The 11,293-nt window shown below is 40.1% G+C and overlaps 1 long non-coding RNA gene across 2 annotated transcripts in view; it reads left to right on the forward strand.

Annotated features, from left to right (window-relative positions):
• LOC140730962 (uncharacterized) overlaps positions 1-10,840 on the forward strand; it is a 31,688-nt gene extending 20,848 nt beyond the window's left edge. For both annotated transcript variants that reach the window (XR_012099709.1, XR_012099708.1), the window contains exons 2-3: positions 2,268-2,325; positions 7,795-10,840. This is a non-coding gene — a long non-coding RNA (uncharacterized lncRNA). The remainder of the gene's footprint in view (positions 1-2,267; positions 2,326-7,794) is intronic.
• The last annotated feature ends 453 nt before the right edge of the window (positions 10,841-11,293 follow it).

Here is an 11,293-nt window from a genome sequence, read left to right on the forward strand (position 1 = left end):
GAGAGACCATACATATATCGTTTATATACAAAATGAACAGCAATGGACCAAGCAGTGAACCTTGTGGTACCCCACAAGTTACCCTCAAAAGTTTTGAATTCAAGTTGTTTATATGTACATAATGATACCTGTCATCCAAATAACTACTTAACCAGTCACATGCCACCCCTCTAATACTATATCTTTCTAATTTTGTTAATAGTTTATGGTCAATGGTGTCAAATGCTTTTTTTAGATCAAGGAATATTCCCACTGTGTATTCATTTCTTTCTATAGCATTTGATATTTCTTCTACAAAATCTATTAATGCTATTGTAGTGGTTTTGTTTTTGTTTCTGAAACCATATTGCATTTCACAGAGTATATTATGTTTTGTTATAAAATCATTTAACCTTCTTACAAATACTTTTTCCAATATTTTGGAAAGCTGTAAGAGCAAAGAAACTGGTCTATAATTTGAAAATACGTGTTTATCTCCAGCTTTATGTATTGGAATGACCTTGGCTATTTTCATTTTATTGGGAAATTTTCCAGCAATCAAATATGAGTCAGTGGTTTCACAACACAGTCAATGATGTTTTTAATTAAATACATATCATATCCATTCCAATCTGTTGATTTCTTACTCTTTGATTTATATACTATATCAACTATTTCTTTTTCATCAGTTGCTCTAATAAACATAGTGTAAGTGTTTATATTGATAACATTACTATTTACTCCATCTTTATTGCTAAGTGCAGTAATTGATTTAGCTAATTTAGTTCCCACATTAACAAAGAAATCATTAAACCTATCTACAACCAAATTAGTATCCTTTATTACCATATCATTGTTTAAATTAAAGTAATATGGGTAAATTGTTTTTCTTTTATCCTTTTTAATAATTTCATTTAAAACTCTAAGTATTTTTAATTTTATTTATATTAATCTCCAGTAATTTACTATAATAACTCCTTTTACTAAATATTATAATACTTGATAACTTAATTTTATATATCTTGTATTTAATTTCAGCTTCCTTTGTTCTATGTTTTAAGAATTTCTTATATAATACATTTTTCTTTTTATAAGCATTTTGTATTCCTTTTCTTAACCAAGGCTTATCAATATACTTCTCTTTGTCAGCTTTTTTAACTAGTGGGCAATGTATCATACAAATTATAAAATTTATAAAAGATATCAGTGGATAAACTGTCTCCAAATGTAGAGACAGAGATCGAGAAAGGAGAAGGAGTTTTAGAAATGGACCAGGTAAATTTGAGGGCAGGGTGGAGTTGGAGGTAAAGTTGATGAAGTCGATAAGCTTGGCATGGGTGCAAGAAACAGAACCAATGCAGTCATCCATGCTGCTCAGTATTCTTTTCTTTAATTTTATGTTTATTGAGATACAACATGGAATAGGCCCTTCCGGCCCTTTGATTCACACCAACTAGTAATCCCCCAATTTAATCCTAGCCTAATCATGGGGCAATTTAGAATGACCAATAGTAGAGGAGCAGTATACCTTTGGAACGTCTGAGGAAACCAGAGCATTCGAGGAAACCCACATGGGCACAGGGAGGACGTACAAGTTCCTTACACACAGCAGTGGGAATGGAATGCAGATCTTACAACTGGCGATGTAAAGTGATTGTAATAACCGCTGCACTAGTGTGCTGTACCCATGCCAAGGAAGGAACCATGGGTCAGGGTAAAGGTATTATGCTCCAGTGAGATGAGTGGCTGTGAATGCTGGCCATTCATGGTAAGTGATATCAGGTATCCTGACATCCAAGATTGCCATCCTGCGAGCAATGGGCAGTTCCGTAACAAGTATCATGGCGTTAACAGATATGTCCAGGTGACAGCTCTGGGAGGTCATCCTTTCTCTGTGCTCCATGCCCTATTACTTAATGATAGTGCACCCACCTGCAATGCCTGCACATCCCCACATAAACATACCTGTGCTAACCCATATTCACCCACACAGCCCTTCCTGTCCACTTCAAGTCAAAGAGTCTTACAGCATTGAAACAGGTCCTTTGGCCCAATGTGCCCATGAAAACCTGTGTTTCCCAGCACATTAATCCTATCTGCCTGCATTTAGTCCCCAGACCTGTAAACCTCTCCAATCCATCTGCTTATCTGAGTGGCTTTTAAATGCTGCTATTGGAATCAATTGTTGTTTATGCTTTTAATAAAATATCACTCGAATTACTGCAAGAATAAAGTCATAGTTTTACTGACACACAATTTGTATTTTTAACAAACTTGTGTATTTTCAGAATGTGTGATGTTTGTCTCCACCTTCTGATGGAAATGTGGTATAGCAGTTGCATAATGGTTAGTCATCTTTTCATTTTTCATTTGCTGTGTTAGCATATCACATATGTGCTGTGATTGTGTAACGTGATTGGTTCCCTCTTATCTCATAAATTTGTCTTAAATTAAGTATAAAAGTGCCAGGTTTTACAAAGGCGCCATCTTCTTCTTTGTATCTTTGTTTCTCGGCTCCTCGCTCAGTTTCATGTACTCTGTATCTGTTTCTTTGTTTAAACTTTTAAATAAATGATTGTGAAGCAACAAGTTTTCACTCATTCTTGGACCCAGGGATCAGAAAAATCACAGAGACCCACACTGCCTCAACCAGTATCTCTGGCAATTCATTCCAAATGCAGGCCATCTTTTATATGAAGAAGCTGGCCCTAAAGTCCCTTTTACATTTACGTGTCCCCACTAAATCATACACGCATTCCCTGATTCCTACCCTCAAAACCCATATTCACCTCACCCACTCACCCCCACTCCCACAAATCCTCAATCACCCTAATCTCTCTCTTCATTTCAAGTCAAAGTATCAGCGATTAGAACCGTGGCTGTCAGAAGGGTAGAGGATGCTCTTGAGCTCACCATTGGATCACGGGGACTCCTGGGTCATTGTCTAGGAGCTTCCCAATCCCAAATTGAGATAAGAATCAAAAAGTTTCCAATGATCTATGGTCAGCGTCTCCCATGATCTCTGCTCATCAATCTATCCTGTCCAGAATGGTGGATGTATAGGAATGGTTTAGAGCAGGGGTTCCCAACTTTTTTTTGCCATGGACCCCTACCATTAGCCCAGGGGTCCATGGACCCCAGGATGGGAACCCCTGAGTGAGAGGAATATGGGTAAATGTGGGGAAGTGGGAACAGCTTGGTTGCGGTGGGTCAGTAAGGCTGAAGAGCCCATTTCCATACTTTACGTCCCTAAGTCTACATATCAAACTGCACATAGCCCAATCACCCGAACTCTAGGAATCTGGCTTGTTTCTACATCTCAAGTTCAAGTACAAGTTTATTGTCATTAAACCAAATGCAGGTATAGAACTAAACAAAACATCATTCCTCTGGGGCCAAGGTACAAAACACAGTACATATAGTCACACACAGCACATATAGTTACAATCCATCACTTACTGTCCATGCTAGTATCTTTCCTGTAACACAGGTTCTTTTCTTGTTTGGCAGCCTAATGTGCCTTAACAAAAGCCTCCTGAAGATTCAAGTAAATAGCATCCACTGACTCTCCTTTGTCTATCCTGTCTGTTATTTCCTCAAAGAGTTCTAATAGATTTCTCAGGCATGATTTCCCCAGAAGGAAACCAGGCTAATTTTGGTCCATTTTATCATCTGCTTCCAAGTACCCTGAAATGTCATCTTTAATAATGGACTCCAATATCTTTCCAACCACTGAACTATTTCAGAATTTACTGATTCTTAATAATGACTCCATAATCTCTTCAGCTACCTCTTTCAGAAGCCTGGGATGTAGTCCACCTAGTCCAAGTGGCTTACCTACCTTCTACCTGTTCAGCTTTCCAAGCAACTATACTCACTTCTGCCTCCTGACCTCTTGAATTTATGGCATTCTGCTACTATCTTCCACAGAGAAGACTGACACAAAATTCTCAGTAAGTTTGTCTGCCGTTTCTTTGTTTCCCATTACTATCTATCCAGTGTAATTTTCCAGCAGTCTGATATCCACTCTCACCTCTCATTTACTCTTTATATATATGGGGGAAAACATTTTGTAACTTCTTTTATATTATTGGATAGCTTATTTTCATATTTCACCTTTTCTCTTTATATTGCTTACCAGTGCTTTTCAAAAGCTTCCCAATCCTCTAAATTCCCACTTAATTTTGCTGCATTGTATAGTCATTCTTTTGCTTTTATGCTGTCTTTACTTCCCGTATCAGCCATGGTTACTTCATCCTCCCTTTAGAATATTTCTTCTTTGGTATGTATCTATCCTGCACCTTCCGAATTTGCTCTCAGAAACTTCAGCCATTGCTGTTCTGCCTTCATCCCTGCTAATGACCCATTCCAATTGACTTTGGCCAGCTCCTTTCTCATGCCTCTGCAATTCCCTTTACACTACTGTAATACTGACACATCCGACTTCATCTTCCCCCTCTCAAACTGCAGGGTGAATTCTATCATATTATGATCACTGCCTCCTAAGGGTTCCTTTACCTTAAGCTCCCTCATCAAATCTGGTTCATTACATAGCACTCAATCCAGAATTGCTTTTACAATCTTTTTCATTCATTCAACCATTGTTGGCAGAATTTCAGATGGTGACGTAAGGGCGTACAGGATCAAGATATACCAGTTAGTTGAATGGTGTCACAGCAACAACCTTGCACTCAATGTCAGCAAGACCAAAGAGCTGATTGTGGAAGGGTAATACAAGGGGATACAAACCAATCCTTATAGAGGGATCAGAAGTGGAGAGAGTGAGTCCCTAGGTGTCAATATCTCTGAAGACCTAACCTGGGTGCAACATATTGATGCAAGACAGTGGCTATATTTCATAAGGAGTTTGGGGGGATTTGAAAACACTTGAAAACTTCTGCAAGTGTACCATAGAGAGCATTCTGACTGGCTGCATCACTGGCTGGTATGTGGGGGGGGATGTAGTGGGGTGGCTATTGTTCAAGATGAAAATAAGTTGCAGAAACTTGTAAAATAAGTCAGCTGTAACATGGGTAACAACCTCCATAGTATCCAAGGCATCAAGGCATCTTCAAGGTGCCTTAGAATGGTGACGCCATCATTAAGGACCCCCACCACCCAGGACATGCTCTCTTCACACTGTTACCATCAGGTAGGAGTACAGAAGCCTGAAGGCACACTCAGCGATTCAGAAACAGCTTCTTCCCCTCTGCCATCTAATTTCTAAATGGACATAGTACCTATGACTAGGCAGAAAAATGATTTGGCACAGCCAAGAAGGGCCGAAGGGCCTGTTTCTATGCTGTAATGTTCTATGGCTCTATGAAAACTACATTTACTTTTTTATTTCTGTTATTTTGCACTACTTACTTTAACTTAACTATTTAATAGACATATATACTTAATGTAACTCAGTTTTTTCTCTATATTTATTTATCATGTATCTCACTGTATTGCTGCTGTAAAATCAGCAAATTTCACAACATATGTTGGTGATATTAAATCTGATTCTGATTCTGAAGGGGCTCAACCACATTCAGCTCTTCAAAGCCATTTTTGTAGGCATTCTACAAATTCCTTCTCTTGGGATCCAAAACCAACCTGATTTTCCTGATCCACCTGCCACATTGAAATCCCAATGACTACTGTCACATTTTTTTACCTACCTTTTCCAACTTCCATTGTAATTTTTACCCCACATCCTGGCTACAGTTCAGAGGCCTCTCATTAGAGTCTCGTTACCCTTGCAGTTTCTTAACTCTACACACAAGGATTCTACATGTTCTGATCCTACAACATGTCACCTCTTTCTAAGTATTTCATTTCATTTTTTACCAACAGAGCCACCCCAACCCCTCTGCCTACCTGTCAGTGTCTTTGATACAATGCTTGAATGTTAAGTTACCAACCGTGATCTTCTTTCAACCATGACTTAGTGATGGCCACAACTTGTCATACCTGACAATTTCTAACTGTGCTACAAGATTATCTACCTTATTCTATGTACTGCATGCATTCAAATATAACACCTTCTGTTCTGTATTCATCACACTTTTTGATTTTTCTGCCATGTTACACTTCAAACCAAACCGTCCTTTTTTGTGCTTTCCCCAGAAGAGATCCTAATGTTTCAAAAGTCTGAAACCTTGTCTGCTGCACCAATTCCTCAGCCATGCATTCATCTGCCACATCTTCCTATTTTTACTCTCAGTGACACATGTCACAGGCACCAATACAACGATTATTACCCTAGAAGTCCAGCTTTTCAGCTGCCAACTTAACTCAGTATATTCTCTCATCAGGACCACATTCCTTTTCTGACCTATATCATCGGTACCACAATTCCAGCTGTTCACACCCCCCCCCCCCCCACCTTTAGAATGCTGTGGACCCACCTGAGATATCCCTGGCCCTGGCAGCTGGCAGGCAACCTTCGATCTGCATGTCTCTTTCATATCCACAGAATCTCCTGTCTGCTCCTCTAACTACTGAAACCTCTATCACTACTGCACTCCTCTTCTTCCCTCTTCCTTTCCAAGCCACAGAGCCAGACTCAGAGCTGGTTACTGTGGTTTCCCCCAGTCCCACCTCCAATTGTATCCAAACCCGTGCACTTATTATTGAGGTGCGCTCTGCACCAGCTGCCTATTCCCTTCCCCTCTCCTGGGTATCCGCCTCCTTCAATTTAGGGATGACTACCTCCCTGTAGCTGCTATCTATCACCTCCTCATTCTCTAGAATATGCTGAAGGTCATCCAGCTGCAGCTCCAGTTCCTTAACACAGTCTCTAAGGAGCTGCAGCTCGATGCACTGCATGCAGATGTAGTTATCTGTCACAACCACGGAATCGGCAGTGCAGTTGAGTAGATAACGGCAATTGCGTTTGTGAATTTGCACGTGTCAGCTAATTATTATTAAATCATGATAGTATTTAACTCCATACTTGTCATTGCAGTGCTTGTTGAGACTTGGACGGAGCATAGCAACGCTTCACTGCTGTTTTTCATTCGGCCTTCCCCGAAATATTGGACTTTCAAGTCAACTGACTCTGAAGACTAGCGGTATTCGTTTAATGTTTAGATGTTCTTTTCAGCTGCAGTGTAGGCTTCGTTTTCCTTTTGAGAGTTTTAGTTAACAGCCCTGTTTGGCCTAGCGTTTATTGTTTTATTTTCTATTTAACTCTGTTCATATTAAAGACTATGAACTATTGACCCACTTCAGTCTCTCTCACTCTGCACTTGGGCCATCTCCAAACCTGGTAACATCTTCACAGAGACTGGAAGTTTCCCAGCATTTCCACATCTCACACGAAGAACATGCCACTCAACCTGGATCCATTCTCACTTCACTATGTACTAATAGACAAGATAGAGAAAGAATAACTTACTAGAAAATTACTTAGACCCTCCACCTGTTCTTGCCTAAGCTTGTTGAGCCAAAGCCTAACCACTCTAGCCCTGGTCCACTCCAGCAATGGCTGTTCCATTTACACCTCACTTCTTTTATTGGCAGAAATAAAGCCCACTCCCAACGAGCCTTGCTCTACTCAGATCTCGCTCTCTTACTCACAGATGCAAAGTAACATTCTATTTCAGTGACTACTCCTCTACCTAATCACGTAATCACTGCATGTATGTTCATGGTTTTCTGCTACTGTAGCCCAGCCACTTCAGGTTTGACATATTGTACATTCAGAGATGCCCTTCTGCACACCTCTATTGTAACATGTGGTTATTTGAGTTGCTGTCACTTTCCTGTCAGCTTGAAGCCATCCTCCTCTGACCTCTCTCATTAACAAGGTGTTTTCATCCACAGAACTGCTGCTCACTGGATGCTTTCCCTGTAAACTCCAGAGACTGTTGTATGTGAAAATCCCAGGAGATCAGCGTACCTAGGATACTCAAACCACCAACAATCATTCCACGGTCAAAGTTATGTAGATGACATTTCTTTCCCATTCTGATGTTTGGTCCAAACAACATCTGAACCTCTTGACATTGTCTGCATGTTTTTATGCACTGAATTGCTGCCACATGATTTGCAGATTAGATACTTGCATTAATGAGCAGGCGTATAAGTGTGCCCAATAGCGTGACCACAGTGTAGGTTTCATGGAAAGGCAAAACTGATAATCTGAGACACTCCTAAAAGATAGTTGCCTGAACATGGAGATGTGGGACATTGACTCAGACTGTGCTCCAATACCAGTAGCCTTGTGGAATTCTGAAACAGAATACCAACTCCACTATGAATCTAAAACTAAAATTGATATGCTATATTTAAATATAGGCAATGGTGTGTTGTGAGGAGCTAGCTGTCTAAGACAGGCTGATTATTTGATTAAATGTCTTTCAGTAGATAAACAGTGGAAGACTTTGAAACAAGTACTTCATAATTCTCAATGATATTACAGGTCCCTTATCCGAAATCCTAGGGGCTAGTTGCATTTCGGAATTCAGAATTTTTCAGATTTTAGAATCCCTCCTTAATGGTTCCGGGACCCCCGGAGGAAACCAAAAATCATGTATGCTCAAGTCCTTTATTTAACCTGTCTCAGTGTGGTGGACTTTAGGACCCAGCGAAACTCCAGACCTATGCACATCCTCCCATATACCTTAAATCATCTCTAGATTACTTCTAATACCTAATACAATGTAAATGCTATGTAAGTAGTTGTTATACTGTATTGTTTAGGGAATAATGACAAGAAAAATATTTTATTTCCAACAAAAACATTCAATAAAACATAAAAATATACAGCTTCAAACGAACCAAATCAAACACATGGTAAATGACTTATTGGAATAAATGTAGAACGTCACTGTCACTATAAAACTTCAGTAACTTGTCTTTCTGTTTCTTTAAATCATATACAGTGGTAGTTCCAACACCATATTCTTCAGTAAGATGCCGCACAGACCCACCACGATCAAGCTTCTGCAATAACTCCACTTTCTGCGTTATTGATAATGATAGGTGCTTCCTTCTCTTTTTCTCATTGTTACCCATAGGGGTATCTGCAGCTCTTTTTGACATTTTCACAGTGAAATTAAACACAAAGTCAACAGTGAACACAAAATATCAGCGAACAGGAAATGCATGTGTAACCAGTATGAGCACTGAGCAACAACTGACGTCTGGCGGCCTCTGCTAGTGCTGCCACGTCACTCCTGAGTGACATAAGCTGTTGGCGAAAAAAACTTAGGTTTTCGGAGATTTTTGGATTATTTCTGAATACTTTGAAATTCAAGGCTCCATGGGAAAAAGGATCCTTGTCTAGCTAATTAAAGAAGTTAGGGATGGTGTTAAAACACTTGCAAAAAGGAGTGAGAAGGTTTTTGAAAGCAGTAAAGAATTACTAAAATATCATTTATGAGGAGGAAAATATAAACCAAAAGTAGCAGGAAACAAAAACACAGATTCTAAGAGTTTCTACAACCACATAAAAGTGATTATGTAATAAAAGTGGACACAGAGTCACAGAAAAGTACAGCACAGAAACAGGCTCTTCAGCCTATCTTGTCTGTACTGAACTATTTAAACTGCTTCCACCCTCAACCTGCACCAGGACCATAGCTCTCCACACCCCTCCCATTCACGTGCCTATCAAAACCTCTTAAACAATCCTAAATCAAAATTGCATCCTCCACTTGTGCTGGCAGCTCATTCCACACTCTCACCACCCTCTGAGTAGAGAAACTTCCCCTCATGTTCCCTTAAACAGTACACCTTTCACCCTTAACCCATGACTCAACCTCAATGGAAAAAAACAGCTTGCATTTACCCTATCTATACCCCTCTTAATTTTGTATACCTCTATCAAATTTCCCCTCAATCTCCTACATTCCAAGGAATAAAGTCCTGACCTATTCAACATTTCCTTAAAAGTTAGGTCCTCCAGACCCAGCAACATCCTTGTAAATTTTCTCTATATTCTTTCAAAATTTCATACACCTTTCCTATAGGTAGGTGACCAAAACTGCACACAATACTCCAAATTAGGCCTTGCCAATGTCTTTTACAACTTCAGCATAACATCCCATCTTCTGTACTCAGTACTTTGATTTGTGAAGGCCAATGTGCCTGAAGCTTTCTTTATGACCCTATCTACTTGTGACACCACTTTCAAAGGACTATGGACCTGTATTCCCAGATCTCTTTGTGCTACTGCTCTCCTCAGTGGCCTATCTTACCAAAGTGTAACGCCTCACACTTGTCTGCATTAAATTCCATCTGCCATTTTTCAGCCCATTTTTCCAGCTGGTCCAGATCCTACTGCAAGCTCTGATAGTCTTCCTTGCTGTCCACTACGCTCCTAATCTTAGTGTCATCTGCAAATTTGCTGATCCTGTTAACCACATTGATATAGATGACAAACAACAACGGAGCCACCTCTGATCCCTGTGGCACTCCACTAGTCACAGGCCTCCAGTCAGAGAGATAGCCAAGTACTACTACTCTCTGGCTATCCCCACAAAGCTAATGTCAAATCCAATTGACTAGCTCATTTTTGAATGCCAAGTAACAGAACCTTCTTGACTAACCTCCCATGCAGACCACATCAAGAGATGGCCAGGTGAATCCCTCATCCCAGAACAATCTAGTGAACAAGATGGTTTAACCCCGCAACCTATCGAAGTTGGAATCACTGAATCTGTGGATAGACCTCAAAAGAGCAGTACATGCAAGACGGCCCAAGAATCTCACAGGACTAGACACCTTTTGCAAGGAAGAATGGGCAAAAATCCCCCAAACAAGAATTGAAAGACTCTTAGCTGGTTACAAAAAGCGTTTACAAGCTGTGATACTTGCCAAAGGGGGTGTTACTAAGTACTGCCATGCGGGGTGCCCAAATTTTTGTTTCGGGCCCTTTTCCTTTTTTGTTATTTTGAAACTGTAAAAGATGGAAATAAAAAAAATCTTCTTGCTTAAAATATTGAAGAATTGTGTCATCTTTAACTTTATGCCTTTTGGAAATCAGGTCATCTTTTACTTGCTTAGCTATTCACAGGAACAGAAATTTTGACCGGGGTGCCCAAACATTTGCATACCACTGTATATCCTATCAGCAATAGTGATAGGGGATTTATTGGTTAGTGGGACAGACAAGAGATATTTTGGATGAGAATGAGATTCCCGGATGGTTGCCTATGGGTGCTAGGGTCAAAGGCTCTCAAATGGAGTCCATAGCATTCTCGGAGGTGAGTGAGCCGCTAGAGGTCTGGTCCAATGACACAGGCAGACGGATGATGAGATCCTGTAAAGTATGTTCAAGGGGATAGGGGGATAGGTGCTTAGTCAAAGGATAGGACCT

Source organism: Hemitrygon akajei, chromosome 1 (assembly GCF_048418815.1).
Source record: "Hemitrygon akajei chromosome 1, sHemAka1.3, whole genome shotgun sequence".
In the NCBI taxonomy this organism is placed as follows: Eukaryota; Metazoa; Chordata; class Chondrichthyes; order Myliobatiformes; family Dasyatidae; genus Hemitrygon; species Hemitrygon akajei.